At 48.6% G+C, this 22,008-nt stretch overlaps 2 pseudogenes; one reads left to right on the plus strand and one right to left on the minus strand.

Annotated features, from left to right (window-relative positions):
* Nucleotides 1–12,749: 12,749 nt before the first annotated feature.
* LOC119309105 lies at nt 12,750–15,442 on the minus strand (annotated as a pseudogene).
* On the plus strand, nt 15,402–16,148 carry LOC119309106 (annotated as a pseudogene).
* Nucleotides 16,149–22,008: the final 5,860 nt, after the last annotated feature.

A 22,008-nucleotide genomic window follows, 5' to 3' on the forward strand; every position in this document is an offset into this window, starting at 1 on the left:
CACATATGTCGCTGGAGTTAAGCCGTCGTCGGGTGAAGAGCTTCAAACATGAGCAACACTTTTATCTTCATATTTTTTGTTCTCCTTTTTGGGTTTCTTTATATTTTTTTGTATTCTTTCAGGTTTCTCCTTCTTTTGTGTATTTTATTTTTTCCACCTTTTTGGACAAAATAGGTAAATATGTTTTTAAAATTATATGAAATATGTATTCTAACACATATGAACTTATATTAAATCAACATGAATAACTTTCACATATGTGTGAAGTTTTTATAAGGATATTTGTTTAGTACATAGTCAACAAATTTTAAATATGAAGTGGACATTTTTTAGAAATGAATGGTAATTATTATATTGTGCCCATTATTTTCATATATAATTTGTCTGTTATTTAAAAATATAATTTTACAATATTTTATATAATTATTGAAGAGAAAATGCTTCTCAGATTCCTTTCATATAAAAAAAAATACAATATGTCATACTGGACACAAATTATCTTTTCCATATATAAAAATACAACTGCCCTGAAAAGAATACGGGAAAAGCTTACACTCAGCCGGCTGAAACGAGAGTTCATCCGCCGCCTCGCGCAGTCAACGCCGCGAAGGCTATAGTTTTGACCGGCGAGGCAGAGGAAGCCGTTTCTAGCAGGAGATATTTTTATGAGGAATAGCACAGTATGAAGAAAAAAACATGTAAAGCTCATTGTAAGTTTGTAAAATGAAGTGCATTGAAATTCAATTTTCATTTTTATCGAGATGGAATCGAGTGTTCAATATAAATAGATTTTCAGTTTGATTATTTGCTTCATCGATCGAGATACAAACAATGGTTTATTGTTGTCCATATGTGACCGACGACGACACCGCACATCTCCAGGTTATGCAATTTTTCATAGTGATAGATGGTTCAAAGAGCCATTTGAACATTGGAAGGGATCCATTTACATATGTTTTTGCAGCCCGTGGCCATAAACTATTTTAAGACATGTTTTCTGTAGGAAAATACTACACATGTCGTTTATATTAGGTCATTGATATCATTTTATAAGATAGATAATTCAAAGACTTTTTTTTGACCCTTGGGAGTGTTCTGTTCTTATAATTATTGACACATTTTTTCTTTAGCGTTTCAAAATTTCATGCTCATATCACATATGTCAATGTTTCGCTCATCTTCTCATTAAGATAGTCGAATTTGATCTGTTCGGTGTGTAACCAGATCAACACTAAATTATTATACAATATTCCATCCCTCTCCAATCCTTGAAGCAACGCCAGCCTCACACCCTCCCTCCACGTACCACTGCTCAATGCTCGGGCACAGGCGGATGGCCTCCGCAGCAACCATCGTGTTGCCCATCGCCGCGCCTTGGGTTTGACGACAACGACGGCGACAATGAGTATGACCTGTATGTGATCAATCAAGATGAGAGAGCGGAAGAGAGATGTGAAGAATGTTCGAAGGGAAGCACGAGCGATTCCCACAAATAAGATCCCCTTCATTCTTTTGGTGTTAGGTGTAGTTTTTGAGTGCACTCCAAACACTAATGCTAATTAAAAGGTTGTATCTAGATATTTAACTTGACCATTGACATAATGTCCCCTTCATTAACTTGTTTGACCATTGGAAATACTCTATAAAAATTTATAGGACCTTCTAGGTCACTATAAAAGGTCCTATAAAAGTTTACAGAGGGGGTATTAAACAAACCTCGAGCCATAGCTCCTATCATTTCAGGGCTCACTCAGTTTACCAAACTTCCAAATCAAAGAAACAAGAAACATGAAGGATTTATAAGCCCTATCTATTTCAATTCTTAGGATTTTTTTCATGAGGTATTACCCAATGGTAAGAATTCTTAGGAATTTTTCATGTAGAAGGATGCATCCGGGATATTTTTTTTCTCCCATTGCAACGCACTGACATATTTACTAGTACATATAAACAACGGGAAAGAAAAAGGAAAAATTGAAGGAAAGTGAGACATACACAAACCTAGCCACATGGGCCGGCCGTGCCGTGCCGGCCTGAAGGCCTAGCCATGGGCATCGACCCGGCACAACACGGCTGCAGGCCGACCCGCTTTGGCTTTGTGGTCGTTTCAGTCTAAAAAAATAAAGAAAAACTGCAGAAAATCCAAAACATTAAGAAAACATACAGGGGAATTTAAAAATTAAGAAAAAATAAAAAATTCTAAGAAGGATATAAAAAAGTTTATTTTTTTTTAGCAAAAGAAAAAAGTTTAGTTACAAGCTGGCTTGTGTTGGCCCGCAGTTAAAAGGGCCATGTCGTGCCCGACCTTAAGGCCGCTCAGGATCGGCTTTGTTCCGTGGCGGGCTGAAGGCCGACCTAGCCCTTTTAATCGTGTGCCGTGCCGCAGGCCGCGCGGCACGGCCCATACGGTGTCCCTTCCTCCAGCCGCGTGTCGTCTCGTTCGCCGCCCCGCCATGGCTGCAAGGCTGCAACCATGAAAACGGAACGATAAGAAAAGACAGGACGGTGATGCAAGTTCAACTTCAACAGGATCAGCAGTCTCTCTCGGATGAGAGCGCCGGCAAAAATTAAAAGTCCAATTCTTGAACTACCGTGGTTTGGTAACGTTGCCGTAGTTCGAGCATTCCTGGTTGCCCAGCGTTGTTGTAACCCCGAGGTTTTACTTCTGTCGGAGACACACCTCGACAACTATCAAGTTAAGTGTTTGTCTAGAAAGTTGCATACAAAATTTCAAATTGTCTCGGTGAGTGATGAGGAAGGGTGGTTAGTGCTATTTTGAAGAACAGAAGTTAGAAGTTGCTCCCCACTACTCCCTATTCTCTCATCATGCACACTATCCACATCAGCAATGTGCCACATCATCCTATATTAACATGTAACATCTACACATCAGCAATGAACCACGTCACACTCATGCATTCCCCACGTACACCACGTCCACCTCCTCGGGCGTGAATTGATCGATAATGAAGACCAAGTTTTCTAACCGTAATAAGGCCTATTCTTTTTATCTCCCCACTAGATTAATATTTCTGTCTGTTCCTTCTCCGTCTCTTAATTCTCCGGCAGTTTGCTCAGCTATTAATTCCCTTCTCCGTCTCTTCGTTCTCCGGTAGTTTCCTTGGCTATTAATCCCCTCGTGTGATCTACAGTAGCCAAATTCACCTGCACTCTGATGGAAGATAGATCTCACGTGTAGTTTGTCCTTCCTGTCAATCATCCACTCCACCAAAAGCAAACAAGAAAATGAGAGATCCAATCCAACGACGAAGTGATGGTCTGATGGTCTCTCCTTTCCTGCCTGTGTAGGACGCACAGAGGAGAGCGACCCATCAAGCGGCTCCGTACAGCGCCGCCGCGGGGCAGCATCGAGGAGGGCCTCCCTCCTCCTAGCACTCTTCTGTCCCCACTTCTGGCACTAGATCGACAAAAGATGCAACTCGACTTGCTGTTGTTTCGTACCACCACCGCGAGTATTTCCGCTTCCACTGCGATGCCTCCTCCCGGGTCGTTCCCCGTGGTTGTGGGTGAAGGCATGCTCTGTCGCACCTCAGAGAAAACTTTGGCAGGGTTGTCCACGCCTCAAACACCGTTCTCCGGGAAAATGGGTGGCCGACAGGCAATGGCTCGATTTGTGGTGAATTGGTGACAGGTTCTCCATTCTCCGTTCTCTTTTTTGCATTATTAAAGATTAATCATAGGTCTTAGTTTGGTTTCAATGGAAAGTCGAAGACACTGCTGCTTTAGTCTTGATGATGTTTATTGGTATTGTTTATATTAGTAAGCACGGTTGTCTTTTCACTATCTTCAGGTGGAACATATATGAGATTATCCCGTGGAACTGTACAGGAGTGCTTGCAAAGGAAAATCATCCTGTCATCCATCATGTCCAACCTGAATCTTGGTATGTCTTTGCTCACCTATTCTGTAGGATTCCCTTAAATGAACTACAGAGCACATGAATATATATAACTGATTTCAGTTACTAATTATCATCGATCTGGTTTTAGGCTACTAATTTATATATGTTTATGTACCAGGTTACTATTTGTATCTGCATATTCAGGGACATGATGTTCTCTTTCTTTTGCAAAAATACTACTAGGATGGCATATTGAGTTCATATATGGCACATCACAGAAACATTTGCTTTGCAGCTTTTTGTACTAATTATTGTGTTGAAATATGCCATTGTTCTCTTATATTTGCATCAAAATCAGTTGCGAACAAGTTAATTTGGTAAGTATCATGTACCATGCTAGAATACTTCCTAGGTGAAAAAAGGCCCCTCACTTTTTTCTGAATCGAGTATATCATGTCAGGTTGTTTACCTACATGTGCTGTCCAATACTGAAGACAATAGATATATGCATTGTTTCCTACGAGCAAGTAACTATTGATTGGTTTCGGGAATATATGGATTGGTCGTCTCAAATCAATAAGCCGTTCATGACTTGGTTTATCTTGCCCGTTTCTTCGACCATGAACATTATCAGATAAAGAGAGTCCATTGGTTGCCATTTTGTAATCATAAGAGTCCATTAAAGTGGCACCCAACTCTTTTTTATCTTCTTTTTAAGCACTCTATTTGGATCTTACACAAGGAATGACCATAAAGGCCAGAATGATATTAGTTGTTAATTAATTTTAATATGGCGAACCAGTGCCCTAAAACCTTATAGTAATTTTTTGACTCCTCATATAATTCTATCAAAGGTTCAAACAAACATATATTTATTTATACACCCCTTTAATGGTCTCACTACTTTTTACTCGATAAACCCCCTCCTTATAGCAGCACACGTTCCCGCAGCAACGCGCAGGGTATCATCTAGTTACATTGATGTTAAGGTGGTGAAGGGGGTGGAAGGGAATGGAGACTCACTGGAACTTATGGTGAATTCCATTGGGAGGAGAAACACTAGACATGGGAGCGCATGTGCTACCTAAAGTAACACCCTGACCACCCATGGCTATTGGTGGGTGACATAAATGAAATCATGTTCATGGAGGAGAAAGCAGGCCAACCCTCGTCCCCGAAAGTATATGGAAACTTTTCGGGGTGCTCTCAATGGTTGTGAACTCAAGAACATTGGGTTCATGGACGATAATTTCACCTGGAGAAAGGATTGGACCAGGAAGCGTCTTGGTCGGGCAATGTCAAGCGGTGCATGGTAAACTATGCAACCTCATGCAACTCTTGTCCACTTAGAGTTTAATCACAGTGATCATCGGTCGTTGTTGTTTGGATACCGACTACTACCGTGTGGTAAATGCTCAGAGGAGAACAGGAAGGCAGTGCTTTGAGGCAACCAGAATGGGTAAGTCCTCAAGAAGCCAGAGAAATGCTTGCGCATGGTACAACGTGATCTAGAGAAGGATGTGTGGTCCGATGTCTGATGAGAATGAGGCGAGGAGCCGAGGAAGAATGAACTCTATTATGAAATAAGAACACCTTCTAAAAAAGCAAGATATCCAATGGCTTCAACGGGCAAGAATTAATTGTCATATTCGTGAAAGACCTAACAAATGAAGGTTAGCACCATCTACGGGTTTACAAGCCCTGGTTCTTGTTTCATTATGGTTTGGCACTGTGATCATAGTAATAGCCTGTAAGCAAGATCGCAAGATCCGTGCAACTGTTGCATTGTGTAAGTAATTGAATTGTGCCTAGGATAACAAGAATGGTATGATCCAACGGCAGCGATATATGCACACTGAGATTGCAAGGGATATTGGAACAATTGAACTTCGGCATTGCCATCAGGAAGCAAATGGAGTGGGACACAAGTTAGCTAAAAGGTCTTTTGTTGACAATCTTGTAATTGGGCCAATGAACACCAAGCATTATTCTTAATAACCTCGCGAATGATGTGTCAATGTTTTCATTAAGGCTTTCCTTGTAAAAGAAAAGTAGTCTAATCTCCGACTCAATTGTTTCAGAATTCAAAGTTTAATGCAAACAAGCAAATCTGCTTTGAATTTTCAAATAAAGTATAAAATAGAAGGTGAATTCAGGGCAAAAACTTCTCAAGGAGGGTTGTATCTTGATTCCCATTTTTTTCTCCAAAAACAAATTTGATCCCCGTTGATCCATGTGCCAAAAAATGCAAAAAAAGGTGCACCAAAAACGTACGGAAATGTTAACGCCCACACGTGTGGGCGTTTGCACATCGTCCACACGCCTCCATCACCACTCATTTTGCCACGTATGAATAGATGACATCAGCAGAATTTTTTTTGGTTTTCGGCTTAAAAATGTTGTATCTCCTAAATAAAAAAGCAAACTAAAAATCCGTTTTCACCATTAAATCCGTCTCGACGAGATCTTCAAAACTAGACCCCATGTTGATATGTTTCGACGAATTTTTTTTTTGCCAGAAGTTGCCACGATGTTTACACTGCAGTTGCCATAGGGCTTAAACTAAAGTTGCCATGTGGCAATTTTAGTTTGTAGATCATGGCAATTTTAGTATTTTGATGATGGCAACTCCAGTACTTTGACCATGAAAATTATTTTTTGTATGAACCATGGCAATTTTACGTGCATGTATCATGGCAATTTTAGTTTATGGTTCATGGCAAGTCTAGTTTCTTAATTCTCCGTTTTATAAATGTCAAAATTTACTTTTAAATGTAGAAGAAAATAGCTGAAACATATCATGGCAACTTCAGTGTAAACATCATGACAATTCATATGCAATAGACATGGCAACTTTTAATTCAAAAAAATTTTCATCAAAACATATCAACATGGGATCTAGTTTCGAAGATCTCATCGCGAGGGATTTAATGGTGAAAACGGATTTTTAATCGGATTTTTCGTTTAGGAGATAAAACATTTTAAAAACTGAAAATCCAAAAAGATTCCTGCATGCATGCATGCGATGACGTGGCAATCTGTTTACATTAGAGACGTGTGGTGCGTCTACCTTCCTGCCACACGTGTGACAGTTAGCGTGACCCAAAACGTATAATCTGTGTGAATGCTTCCAACAAGCAAGCAAATTCGGAAATACCCACGAGTATTTATTTTCTTTTGCAAAAAATAGTAAATAGCCATGAGTACTGAATCGAGCGTTCCAATCCCAGTGTTTCAGAATTCAGATTCAGTGAAAACAACTGGAAAAGGCTGCTTTGTCTTGACAGCGTTTGGCCCTGGAAGATCATGAGTAACTTTTCAATTTTCAGTTTTTTGTTGGAAGAACTACTGACACATTATCATGCAGGTCATTCATCTTGAGGCACAATTATACTGAAGTACTGAATCCACGCAGACCAGGAGTAACTGAAGTACTGAACACGAGAAACGACACATCACAAGCAAGAAAAAGGTACTACAAAGAACGTAAACTCTTTCTGGATTACTTCCAACAACCAACAAGCAAGAAAAAATCAGTAATCTTCAGTGAACAAGAAAATTGCTAAAGATTGATTTGTCGATTGCAATGGTCATGGAAATTACAAGATGTTCAGAAATTTATTGATCATTAAGAAGCACGAAGAATTACACAAAGTTCAGAACTTTCTTGATTACCTAACCAGCAAGCAAGACGATTACAGAAAATCCAACGCTCTATTAATACCAAGATCCAATGGAGTCCTACCAACATTCTCGATCAGCCAGAGCTCTTCTATTACAAGTCAAATCCCAATAGCAAAATTCCCCACGGTCAGCTAAAAGTAAGATGAAAGAACAACCAAGTCTAGGTAGAAGACTAGAATGAATCTACATCCGGTAAGCCTGGAGCGGCATTACGTCAAACACCACCCTCGCCGCCGGCCAGAGCCTCAACTCGGTGAGCGGGTCGTCAGCTTTGCAAGTCATGTCACTGGGCGGCACCGCAGCACGGAGGTTGTGAACCGGGGGAGGCGTGAGAGGTGCAGCAGAGGTGGAAGGCTCGTCAGAGGAGACATCCTCAGGACGAGGGCGACGAGTATAGTGGAGAGGAAACGGGGAGAGAGGACGACGGACTGGAGATGATAGTGGAGAGGTGGAGGAGGAGGAGGGAGAAGACGGGGTCGGTGGTGAATGAGAAGGAAGGAGAGGTGCCAGAGGAAGAGGTGACACAGGAGGCACGTAGCGGGGCGTATCGGGAAGAAGAAGGAAGGAAAGGTCGTCAACAGAGAAACTCGAGGAAGAAGAACGTGGGTAGTAAGAACGAGACTCGTCAAAAGTCACATCACGCGAGATGCGCAAGCGACGACCCACAGGATCCCAACATCGATAGCCCTTGTGCTCATCACTGTAGCCAAGGAAAACACACTCAACCGACTGAGCAGTCAGTTTGGTGCGTTCTCGGGGGGCAAGAAGAACATAGCACACACATCCAAACATGCGAAGAGCTGAGTAGTTAGTAGAGCGACCAGTGAGACACTCCATAGGAATGCCACCCTGCAGAGCAGTCGATGGCTGAATGTTGATGAGATAGGTGGATGCAGAAACAGCCTCAGCCCAAAAATGGGGTGGAAGGGAAGCAGCAATCATGAGCGCACGAGCCGTTTCAAGCAAATGTCGATGCTTGCGTTCGGCAACGCCATTTTGAGCATGAGCCCCAGGACATGAGAACTGGGCAAGAGTACCCTGTTCCGCTAGAAAACCACGCAACAGCTGAGAGATATACTCCCCAGCAGAGTCAGCACGAAAAGTACGAATGGGCGTGGCAAACTGAGTGTGAACCATGGCAGCAAAACGTTTGTATATAGAGAGAACCTCGCTACGAGATTTCATGAAGTAGAGCCAAGTGTAGCGAGAGAAATCATCAATAAACAGAACATAGTAGCGATGACCACCTTTCGAATCAAAGGGAGCCGGACCCCAGACATCAGAATGAACTAAGTCAAACGGATGCTGAGATACTGACTCACTAGTAGGATAAGGTAACTGGGTCTGTTTGCCAAGTCTGCAACCATTACAATGTAAGGAGACATCTCCAGATACAGACCCTAAGAGGCCCTGACGAACTAAATAAGACAAGCGAGAGCCACAAATGTGACCAAGGCGATGATGCCACTGCTGGAAGGACGCAGACGAAGAGGCAGCAAGAGCATGAGAGCTGGCAGAAGTGGTGGCAGCGGAAGGAACACAAAGCCAGTCAACCTCCCAAAGGCCCTCCGACTCACGGCGCCGAGGGCCAGCACCAACCAAAGTCTTGGTGCGACGATCCTGAATGGAGCAAGAGTCGGTATCAAGAATGACACGACAACCAGAATCAGTAAGTTGGGCAGCGGAAAAAAGATTCATGGTAAGACGAGGAACATGTGAAACACTCGGAACAGCGAAGGACGGAGTGGAAAGAATACCACGACTAGCAATAGGAAGAGATGTGCCATCGGCAGTAAGAACATTAATAGGCGAATCAAGAGGTCGGAGAGAAGACAACGCGGAAGAATCAGAGGACATATGAAAGGAGGCTCCAGAATCTAGAACCCACGAGGATGTACCTGACTGTGTAGAGGCCAGTGATGGTGAGGAAGGGGATGCAGTCACAGCAGCAGCTGAGCAGTCGATGAGGAGCCCGAGGAAGCAAGGAGACGCTTGAGGCGAACAATGTCCTGGTCAGTGAGTGACGGAGTTGAGGAGGACACAGGAGTCCCGCTGAAGGAGGAGCGCCTCTGGTCTCGCTTCTTCTGACGACAATCAGGCTCTGGGTGACCTGGCCGGGAGCAGTAACCACAGACAGTGTCACGTCGCGACGTGCCCTTCTCAGCATAAGGAGACGGCTCACCCCCCCTGGAGGAGTAGGTAGGAGTGGCTGAGCAGTGAGGCGAGCACACGAGGTAGGAGCCCGAGCAGCCAGTACTGACGGAACCAGAAGCAACCCAGCAGAGCGAAGGCGGGTCTCCTCAGCACGAAGCTCAGCAAGTATCTCTGAGATAGGAACACGACCACGAGCAAGGAGGTGCGCCCGTCGAGGCTCAAACTCAGAGCGGAGACGAGATAAGAACTCATGAACCCTCTGAAACTCCAGATCCGACCGAGTAGTCTACAGCAACGGCAGGTTCCACAAACAACTGTCTGAAGAGAGTCAAGCTGGCGCCAGATGGCAGAGCACTGTGAATAGAACTCATCAACAGAGGAATCACCTTGCTGGAGTGCGTGCTCCTGACGCACCACAGAGAGGTAGAGAGCATCACCAGAGGGCTGATAGCGCTGACCGAGGTAAGACCATATCGCTGCAACTGTGCCAAGTCCCATGAACTCCGAAGCAAACTGAGGGAGGACACTCGCAGTGAGAACAGCAGCAGCTCGAGCATCATCATTGCACCACTGAGTATAAGCTGACAGGTCATCACGGTACACAGAAAGAGCATCTGAATAAGCAGATACCTGCTGATCATAGGCATCAACCGCAGCATCATCTAGGACCTTGGCCGCATCACGGTCAGCCTGAGAAGCATCAGCAGCAAGGACCGGCGGCACGGGTGGAATCGGTGCCACGGGCGCAACAGGACATGGCGGACAGAGGACCTCGCCAGAGAGAACACCCCACAGAAGAAGTCCACGCATATGGATGCGCATGAAGCCCACAAACTCAGCATAGTTGGTGCCATCAAAAATCACCGAGCAGCGAGGAACAGCCACATATCCGGAAGATGACATACTGAGATATCCTGTTCTGTCCCTTTTTTTTGAGTCAACGATGGGGAGGACCCGATCTGGATCGATCGGGATTGAGCGCTCGCTCACACCTGCCGGCTCGTACACCCGAGGCGAGCGGCTCGCAGCAGGCAAGCGGGCAAGGACCCGCGACGGCTCGCAGCAGGCACGGGGCCGAACGAGAGCAGGCGGCTCAGAGGACCCGCGGCGGCAGGCAGCTCACGCGCGGGGCCGAGCGAAGCAGCCACCTCAGCAGCCGAACAGAGCAGGACGGGGCGGACGGAGCTGCAACGAGGAGGGCCGGGACGGCCTAATCCGCGGCGAGAAGAGGCGGGGCAGCCGGATCCGGGGCGGGGAGAGCGGGGGCGGCCGAATCCGCGGCGAGAAGAGGCGATGCAGCCGGAGCCGGGGCGAGGAGAGCTGGGGCGGCCGGATCCGCGGCGAGGAGAACCGGGGCGGCCGGATCCGCGGCGAGGAGAACCAGACCTGGCAGTGGGTGGATCGAAGGAGAAGCTAGCACGGAGTTGCAGCGTGCGGGAGAGAGGAGAACCTAACATCTGATACCATGTTGGATAATGAGCAACTAGTATTTCCTGAGGGCCAAAGGCCATTACATATACATGTGTGTCAAAGTGCAGAAAACCCCTTATAGAACGGGGATATACCGGAAAGGGACTATACACATCTAACAAAATGAACCCTGAATGAAGGTCCACAATGGTTTTCTTAACGTGTTCCCAATTTTTTTGATGACATGCAAGTTTGCAGGAGAAATAAGAGATGTACATAGTTACATAAATGAATTTTATCACTGGATGTCGACACGGTATCCATAATGTGTCATTAAATCAAATTGTTGTGATTTTTATTGTTTTTAAATGGATATCCCTGAACCTGGGTGTAGCTGTAATGCCCCTTGGACAGCTTGCACTCAAAGCACAGCCCGGCGCTTGCGTCCGAGCGGCAGCAACTAGCAAACGCAAGAGCGGAGGCATGGAGCCCGCGGCAGTCAAATCAATTGATCGAGGAGTAGTCGGTAGTATGATGTGGATGAAAAAGATTTGAAGTTGGGGAGTGACCGGTGCTTTTTCTACTGAATGTTAAATTTTTTCCGCTTTCATTCAACATAAAATCAATTTCTGTGTGGCTTTATGCAGCAGTGTTCACTTCTCTCGAGGGGGTCAAGAAGATGGTAGAGTGGATGGTCAGTCAACTTAACTACTGGATGCTGAAGAAGTCCAAGTTGAGCTCCTGAGGGACTGGAGAGAGATGGGAGGATGAAAATAGGTGAAGATGTTGACATGTGAGACTTACTTCCTGGTGAGACTCATCACAAGTTCTGTGCAATTTCCTCACTGAGGCTGTTGATAAAAAGATGGAGATGAACAAAGTAACAGCCTTGACACCATCGTTTGGTCAAGAGAGTTGCAAAGGAGAATGAGGTATAGTAGCAGAGGCGATACACTAGCAGGTCGATCTAATTATTTATGAATTATGACTAATTGCCGTTTACTAATAGCAATGGTCTACTGTGTGTGACAGGACTGAAAAGGAGAGAATATTTTGCCGATTAGAATCTGGGAAGTTAACAGGATCCGTGAAGTCAATGGATTCGGTCATCTGTCTCCTTGACAACTCAAGCAGAAGAATTTTCAGGCGCAGAAACAAATCTGTGTGTAGCACATTGGACTACTAGCTATGTCAGAATCCATGATGATGACGACCCAGCACTTCTACCACTAACTAAGGCATGGACATGGGCAGTCAGGACGCGCATGTCTGGCGTATCTCACACTTCATGCAGGTACGAATTTTCTCCAGCACTAGATTTCTAAATCAGCGTTACATAGACAACAGATGTGCATGTCCCGTTATTCATTCCCTAGATCTGTTGACCAAAAATTCCTGACTTGGATAATGACCAGTTAAGTTGAAGTACTCCTACTGCATCACGCTGGTTTATCTCTAGTCAGCCACTACCTTTCGCTGCAACGTCCCCATAATTTGAAATCTCACTGATAAGTCGAAGTCGAGTTTCAGGCGGTTCTGGCCTGGGTGGTGAGAGACTCATAGTCCAGTTCTGTTTCTTCTGTCAATTTTGCTCAAAGCCATTGCTAAATGTTAGTACCAGAAAATTCCTGAAATAACCCTAAAGGCACAGATCAGCGATGCAATAGTACAATCTAATCAAGTCTGTGTCGAGCTCGTGGCGGCCTCGAACCTAAAATTCAAAAGTTCACTTATAACTCAAATTCGAGTTTCAGGCGATTTTATGGCCTGAGTGGCCACAGTCCTTATAGTCCAGTTTCGTTTTCTTATTTTAAACAACGCTACTAGTACAAAATAATAATTCTTGAAACAGTTCTGAAGGCCATATAAGCGATGCAGTAGTAATCTAATCAAGTTTGTGCAGAGCTTGTGGCGGCCTCGATGCTGCCGGTGCCGCTGCTGGCATCTTTTTTTTTTTAGAAAAGGAGGATGACCCCCGGCCTCTGCATCTGGGAGATGCATGCGGCCACTTTATTGATTATTCTCGAGGACCTTACAAAGCATTACAACAATATGCCTGAATCTGCCATCCTGGCAACAAATGCACTACTCCTATCCATATGATGAAGGGGTGCTAGCTGGGCCAAATACCCAGACCACTCACCTAAGCCTATCTTCAAAAGCCGGAAGCCCCAGCCGAGCCACATACCGGGTCTAGGGCATTAACCGGTCTGACGCACTCACATGTGTCGTCGCCGCCATTTCCACAGGTCCTTCTTCAGAGCAGATATTGAGGCTTCTACCTTGTCAGGCCACTCTACCATCGACGCCACCATGACGCCAGGCAGCTACCTCCTCCTGCGCGAGTCCATCACCGTATCGGCTGCCGAGTCTCCACTGCTCCACACCGCCGAGATCCGTCGCCTTCAATGGGTAGGATGAAACACCGCTCCACCAAAGAAGCCGCCCACTGGTCCCTCGATCCCATGTACGCCTCCAAGAATGACGCTCCCAATTAGGAAACGACACCAACGCGCTACCGTCATCCGATCTACTGATCTAGGGTTTCCCCTGGAGCTAGCGGATAGAGGTCTAGAGCTTCTCCATGGCGATGCCTTCAGGAAGGTAACGACATAAAGAGTGCCGCCATCGCCGCTGCTGGCATCTGAAGTACCAAAAGAATCTTCAGCTGACGGTTGTGGCATGTAGGTTGCGATCGGCATTTTTGCCGAGAGGCTTGGCAACGGCATATCGAACCGCATCACACTGACAGCCTGCCTGACGGATGGCCTCAAGTTGCGGTCAGGGTGCCCGCACCAAAGCCTGACCACCATGACGTGCTCCATCTCCTGCCCGTCAAACTCCCCATCCAACCGCTCATCGGCCACCTCGAGGATGGTTCCTTTGCCATACGACTCCCAGACCCACTGCAGCAAGTGGACAATAGAGTCGTCGTCGTCTTCTTGGATTACCGTCGGCCGTCGGCCACATGCAATCTCGAGCAGGACGACGCCGAAGCTATAGACGTCGGACTCCATGCTGACAGTGGCAGTGAAGAGGCTCTTTGGGTCCATGTAGCCGAGGGTCCCGGCCGCTCCTGTCGTGCATGAGCCCCTGCCGTTGCCGACGATCCTGGCAAGGCCAAAGTCGCCGAGCTTGGCACTGAAGGATGCGTCCAGCATCACGTTGCTTGGCTTGATGTCCCTGTGGTACAACAGCACAGCTCGTGCAGGTACAACAGCGCAGAGCCAAGCCCGAGCACAATCTCGTACCTGACCGGCCACGATAGTAGGTGGTCTGGCATGTAGAGGTGAGCATCGAGGCTGCCTTTGGGCATCAGCTCGTAGACAAGTAGGAGATCATCGTCGTCGCCGCTGTGGAACCATCCGACGAGCTGCACGAGGTTCCGGTGCCGGATCTGGCTGATGATCCTCACCTCGGAGACGAACTCCTTCCAGCCCTGCCGGGAGCTCTTGGACACTTTCTTCACGGCGATGTCGAGGTTTGTGTCATGGAGGAACTCACGGTACACGGATCCAAATCCTCCTCCTCCTAGCTTATTACTGTTGGAGAAACATTCGGTGGCGGCCGCGAGCTCACCATATGAGAATCGCATGGGCCCGGTGGCTTGCTCGAGCTCGTCTTGATCTATGCTTCTGCCATGGAAGTAGACCGCCGCTTTCAGTGGTTGTTCCAGCTCTGATCTCACTGTTGCCGCAGACCTCCTTCGCCGCTGGTGCGACAAGAACCAAACCGACAGACTGGTCAGGCAGAGGTGTTGCGACAGCTGCTGAAATTAGTAGCGCGAGGTGTTGCGACCGCGCGACGCGGTGGCTGGAACCACGTGGTTGCCGGTGAATCAAAAAGTTGCACTTGTGACCGCCACACGGACCACGCCGGGCATCGATGCTGCAACCAAAGATGGTGAAGCTACGACCGGAGATGTAGTATGCTAAGACCCGGCACAACACGGCTGCAGGCCGCCCCGCTTTGGCTTTGTGGTCGTTTCAGTCAAAAAAAATAAAGAAAAACTGCAGAAAATCTAAAACATTAAGAAAACATACAGGGAAGTTTAAAAATTAATAAATAAATAAAAAATTCTAAGAAGTATATAAAAAAGTTTAGTTTTTTTTAGCAAAAGAAAAAAGTTTAGTTACAAGCTGGGCTGTGTTGGCCCGCAGTTAAAAGGGCCATGCCGTGCCCGACCTTAAGGCCGCTCAGGATCGGCCTTGTTTCGTAGCGGGCCGAAGGCCGACCTAGCCCTTTTAATCGTGTGCCATGCCGGCCGCGCGGCACGGCCCAGACGGTGTCCCTTCCTCCAGCCGCGTCCTGTCCCGTTCGCCGCCCCGCCATGGCTGCAAGGCTGCAACCTGAGTACGGTGTCCAACCATGTGACGGGAGGTGGGACGACGACGACGCCGTTACGCGCCGCCCTCAACCGGAAAGAGCGGCCGGGACGCGAATTCTCTCAGAGCGGCAATGTCGACGGCGGTAAGAGCGTTCTCGTCCGCCGGCGGCCGCCCCCATGGGCCCTGCCGGACGCGGCGCCTCCATTGTGCAGGGCGCTTCGCTGGGCGTCGGGCTCCAGTTCGTGAGCACCACAACCCTAACCCAACCCCAGCTAGTCTCCTACCTCTCCTTCCATCTCCTATCCCCCTTCCCTCCACTCCGAATTTCCGATTCGCTGATCTCATCTCCCGCCTCTTGATTTCTGCCTGCAGGTGAGGCAGCTGCTGCGGACGAGGAATGACCAGGGACGACGTGCCGCGCCCCCGACTCCGCCGTGGAGCTCCAGGAGTTGAGGCGGGAGCACGCGCTGCGCCTCACCGTGCTGCCGCTGGACGTCACCGACGAGAGCACCATAGAGGTAATGGACGAAAATATCTCCCGCGCCCGCAGTTGAGAGACCCACGGATCTCAAATGTTATACAACCAGGTCTGCCCTTCACAATTTTTCCATCTGTTCTTCACATTTGAGCACTGGTTATGGGATTATGGGATTATGATGGCTTATCTGAAATCAGGTTGCTCTGATCTCATGCTGCAGAGACCTCATTGAGCAAAGTTTTAAGAAAAAGGGTTTCCCCCGCTTTATATTATAAAGCAACGAACCAAGCATCCAACACATCAGTACAAAGTACAAACAAGTCACAAAGTCATGCTGGGGGTACAGCAGGACAAGCCCCAAACAAAGCTAAAAAAGCTAATCCGGCTCGGGAGGTGGTGGCGGAGGTGGAGCAAAAGCCGACGCGAAGTAACGAAGACCCGCAATGATGTTGTCGATGACGTCTCGGTTGCGCCGCTTGCTAAGCGGTCTCCAGAGCTGTAATAAGCCACACATTTTATAGATTGCATCAGTCACACGACACGGAATCACGTCGTTCTATGACTAGTTTATTGCGGGTACACCAGAGGGTCCATGCCAGGGTACCCACAGCCACCCAAGTGGGGGCACGACACCGGGGAGCCTAAGGACCTCCCCAAACAAGTCCGGGAGGTTGTCGTGCCACCAATTGCCACCAACCACCTCCCGGAAGCAGCTCCAGAGGAACCGCGCCGCAGGACACCGGAAGAAGATGTGGTTACAGTCTTCAGGTACCAAACAAATGGGGCAGAGGCCATCCCCAGGTCCATTACGTTTTCGGACCTCCGTGCCCGAAGGGAGGCGGCCTCGGACCCATTGCTAGAGAAATATACGGATTTTCAAGGGGAGTTTGATCTCCCAAAGCACCGATAATTCCACCGTGCCAGGGGTGGGAACAATCGCCTGGTATAGGGATCTAGTCGAGAATCTACCGCTTGGCTCGAGATGCCAAGACAGCGAATCAGGCTCAAGGGAGGGAGAGTGGAGGGCAATACACTCGAGCAATTCCTCCCATTGCTCGAGCTCCACCGCCTCGAAGGTACGGTGGAAGGCAATAGCGCCCAAGTCAGCTAAGGCCATAGCCACAGAGAGTTGTGGGCGGACACAGATCGAGAATAACGCGTAAAAGCGATTCGCAAAGAGACGGGTCCCGGCCCATCTATCCAGCCAGAATAAGGTGCTAGATCCGGTGCCCACTTTAATGGAGGTCCCAATGCGCAAAACCGGCATCAAACGGATCACCGATTGCCAGAATTGGGACCCTCCAGAGATCTAGGGGCGAAGGCCAGTGGTTACCCGCGAAGGTACTTCGCGCGGATAATCTCAAGCCACAGGCCGCCCTCATTGGTCTGAATCCGCCAAAGCCATTTGGAGAGGAGGGCAATATTCATCCGCTTGGAAGAAATGACCCCTAGGCCTCCTTGTTCCTTAGGCTTACAGATCTCAGACCATTTCACCATGTGGTACTTCTGTTTATTGTTCTCTCCAGCCCAGAAGAATCTGGAGAGTAGTTTGGTGACCTCATGATGAAGGGATTCATGTAGACTAATAAGGGAATAGTTCATCAGAATCACTCGAGCGGCTTTGGAAGCCATCTCCCCTGCCAAGGCTCCATCCTAGGTTGGAGCTTGGCGATTATTGGATGAAAGTCCTTCTCCAGTAGATGCGTGTCACTAATTGGCATGCCAAGGTAAGTGGTCGGGAAGGACCCCAAGCGGCAATTCAAGCGATTGGCAATTCGCTGAGCTTCCGTCTGAGAATATCCAAGGACCATCACCTCACTTTTGGCGAAGTTAATCGTGAGGCCCGACATCTCCTAAAAGCAGAGGAGGAGGAACTTGAGGTTCTGAATGTCCTCGTCCGATCCTTCCACCATCATAATGGTGTCATCTGCATATTGGAGGTGGGTCAGACCTCCATTGACCACAAGATGGGGGCAAATCCCCCTAATGTGGCCGGCGCGTTTGGCCAAATCTAGGATCGAAGTCAGGGCGTCGACCACAAGGTTGAAAAGACATGGGGAGATCGGATCTCCTTGCCGTACTCCTTTGCTAGTCATGAAGTAGGGCCTGATCTCCCCATTTATGTTCACAGCCGTCCGACCACTCGTCACTAACTGCATCACCCAGGCAACCCAGTGGGAGTCAAATCCACGCTTGAGCAACACCTCCCGAAGGAAGGACCAATGAACGGTGTCATATGCTTTATGGAAGTCAATCTTGAGGAACACCGCGCGAAGATGCTTGCTCTTGACCTCATGGATGACCTCGTGAAGAACGAGGATCCCATCCAGAATATACCTGCCTTTCGTGAAGGCCGACTGGTTTGGGTGATGGATCCGGGGAGCGATTAGGGCCGCCCTAGTGGCGTACCCCTTCGCCAAAATCCGAAATATCACATTGAGGACTGTGATAGGGCGGAACCGCCTAATGTCCGCAGCTCCCGGCACCTTGGGAATCAGGGAGATGATCCCGTAGTTATAGGGGAACATGTCTAATGTTCCCCTAGAGAACTCACGGAACAGGTCAAGGATGATCTCTTTGACCATCGGCCAAAAAGCCTAGAAAAAGCGGACCGGCAACCCATCGGGGCCTGGGGCCGAGGCCGGGTTCATGGCTTTGACAAAGGCCTCCACCTCCGCGGCATCAAATGGGGCGAGCAGGGCCGCATTCTCCTCCGGGGAGATTTGCTGGTCAGGCGACCAAATATGATCGGCAAGGGCGATACCACTCCGAGGGCGCCCCGCAAATAACGACTTGTAGAAGTTGTCGACTAGCAGGCGGATAGTCTGAGGGTCTTGAAACAGCTGACCTCCTTCCCATATAAGGGGAATGGAGCAGTGTCGCCTACGACCATTAGCGATGGCCTGGAAGTAAGCTGTGTTGGCGTCCCCAAACAACACCCAATTTATAGAGCCACGCTGGCGCCAAAATTCTTCCTCCTTGGAGTAGATCTCCATGAGAGAGTCTTCCAGATTGCATCTATGAGCCCACTCTTCAGCGGATATCCCAGAAATATCCGCGCGAAGGTCAAGGGCCCGGATCTCCTCGAGGAGGGAAGCCTTCTGGATTCGAGGGTCCCTCCCAATATTAGCGCCTCATCCTTTCATGAACTGCCTGGACCGCTTGGACAGGTGATGCCATTCGTCCAGGATCAACATCTGCCTATGGGGCTCGGCTAACGCCAAGACCCAGTGAGCCTGGACGGCTGCCATAAAGCCTGGCTGCCGGAGCCAGAAAGCTTCGAAACGGAACCGTGGCGGGGGGCGTGGTCTCTCATCCCTAGATGATAAGAGAAGGGGAACGTGGTCGGACCCAATGCGAGTAATAGCCTGGAGAGAGGCCAAAGGGAACCAAAGTTCCCGGTCGGGGGAGACGAACACAATGTCAAGCACACTAAGGGTCAGGGAAACCTGTCTATTGGTCCAGGTAAATCTCACCCCGACCCTGTCCAGCTCTAGGAGTCCTAGGTCCGCAACCCAGTCGTTGAATCGACGAATCTCCACAAGATCAACACGCGAGTTGCTCTTTTCCTCAGCGAAGCGGAGGAGGTTGAAGTCTCCCCCTACCACTACAGGAAGGGCCGCGGAGGCGATCTTGGCGTGGAGCTCGGCCAGGAAAGCGGCCGAGCGATTATGGTCGGCTGGGCCGTAAACCACGATGATCTCCCACTTGAAGTTCATATCACGTTCCCAGACCTCCATGCTAACAAAGTGGGATCCACGATCCATGGAGCCCACCTCAAAGGTGGCATCCTTCACACCTAGAAGGATGCCGCCGGAGTGACCCGTCACTCCACTAGATGGCAACCAGTGCCATGCGAACAGATGTCTGCTAAGACGCTCAAGTTCTACGAGAGAGAACTCAGTGCACATAGTTTCTTGGATTGCTACCACATCTATGGACTCATCGCGCATGTACTCAATGAGCTGCCTGCGGCGGCCATCGTGACCGAAGCCCCGTAGGTTCCAAAATAGAGCGCGCATGATCACTCGCCTAACGGGTCCTCCCGGGACCCTATTGTAGTAGTAGCACTAAGGGCACGACGCAACTGGGCAGTATGAGAACGCGTCCGACCACAGATCTCACCCGGGTCGTCCACAAGGAGACCCCGACCCCCAGCCCGGCGGGGCGTAGGGGGTGGGACCTCCGCAGCTGCTGCCGCCTCGCGAGCCCGAGTGGCCGCGAGATGGCCCTCCAGAATCTCCTTGGCCTGGAGGGACGCAAGCTGCTCTAAGACCGGGCCCTTCTCGCCACGGAAAACAATAGCCGAGTCGGCTGCGAACTTGGCCAGATGACCAAGCGGGACACCAGCAAGAGCGGAAAACGAATTGTCGCAAATATCAACAGAATCAGTACAAGGGGCCTGGGAGTCGGACGGACCTGTATCGAGGTTGCGGATGGCGGCGCGTCGGGATGCCTTCTTCACCGCGGTCGGCGAGGCCCCGGTCAGCCGCGGAGCCGCCTCGAGCCAGGCGCTCTTCCGGGCTGACAAGGCCAGAGTAGAGGCCGAGCGGTGGCGGCCCCGGGACTTGGGAGGCCTGGACGATGAGCGAGAGGAGGCAGCCGCGGGACCGGACTCCAGGAGAGCCGGCGCAGAGGGATCCTCCCGGACGGGCACCGGAGACACGAGCCGCGGGGAGGATGGGGGGACCTCCATGCTACCCCGGCTGTCACCACTCCCCTCCTCATCAGACAAGGACAACGGCACAGGGAGGAAGGGAGGGGGGAGGGTGGTGCCAGGTGGGAAGGTGGCAGCCTCGTCGAGCATGGCTGCAATAGCCTCGATGTCCTCGGACTCGTCTCCGGGGCAGGCGTCGTGGGAGCCAAGCCCCGAGCAGTGGGTGGACGAGGGGTGGGATGAGCCGGCTGGGGGGTGATCGTCCCCAGGATCTGTCGAGTCGTCGTCGGAGGCCAAGTTCAAAACCATCCCTACTTCTGGCATATGAAGTCAATGCTGTCGGTGCTATTCTAGTCATCACTCATCAAGGTAGAGACCGCTGCCTTCCTTTCAGCTTCCAATTGTGTCGGCATTCCTCTAGTCTCTGGGGTGTGCTTACTCCAATGTCTGAAAGCATCTTGTATTGTACTCCGACGACTGAATTGATTTCTGTTTTGTTAGCACATGGGTCCATTTCTGAAGATTGGAGCAACCTTGGAAACAGGGAAGGGTTGCTCGCTGGTTGCAAATATGAGCGCTATGGTTGGCTCAATATGAGACAATGGTTTCGGAGGTTGGCATTCGCACAGAGCTTCTAAAACTGCACTGAATCAATTATGTGAACAGTAAGATGCATGTTATCCAGATTTTACCAGCCCATTGTTCATACTAATCTTGTTATCATGATATTTTTCCCTCATCCAATGTTTGGTGTATTCTATCCAAAACAAACTAGTCATCACACAATTATGTACCTTCCTTTCTTAAAAAATGCACGGATTGGTCATGTTTTGCAGTGACAAAGACTGCATCAGTCGAGTTGAGCAAGAAGGAATACATCGCCTGCATTTTTCTACATCCAGGAACAGTCGATACTGACCTCTCATGTCCATTCCAAAGAAATGTTGCCAAGGATAAGCTCTTTAGGGAATTCTCTGTACAGAAGCTACTGTCCATCGTCGACAATGCCAAGAAGACCGACAATGGGAAGTTCTTAGCTTGGGATGCTCAAGAAATCCCATGGTGACCACTGTTTTCAGTCAGTGACTGTCGCCCCTTCTATTTTTTCTGTGTCTTGTTTTTACCATTCTTCTTTCTTATTCGGAACTGCTTGTGAGCTTTGAATAAAAAAGCTTTACTCAAGCTCCAGTTAGATATCTGATTTGAAAAGCATGTGAAGTAATTCCCATTTCCATATAATATTATACATTTAGGATGTTTGCTGTGAGTACAAGTCAAGCTTGTTTCCTAGGATATGCACCTTTCCTAGGATGTTTGGTAACTGAGTACAAGTCAAAGCTTGTTTCATAGAATATGTGTAAGCACCTTGCTAAGCTGCTAAGCACTGGTGCCTACTACAAATGTGGATTCTACAAAATTGACTCCTCATCGACCC

This window comes from Triticum dicoccoides, chromosome 5B, assembly GCF_002162155.2.
Source record: "Triticum dicoccoides isolate Atlit2015 ecotype Zavitan chromosome 5B, WEW_v2.0, whole genome shotgun sequence".
NCBI classification, from domain to species: domain Eukaryota; kingdom Viridiplantae; phylum Streptophyta; class Magnoliopsida; order Poales; family Poaceae; genus Triticum; species Triticum dicoccoides.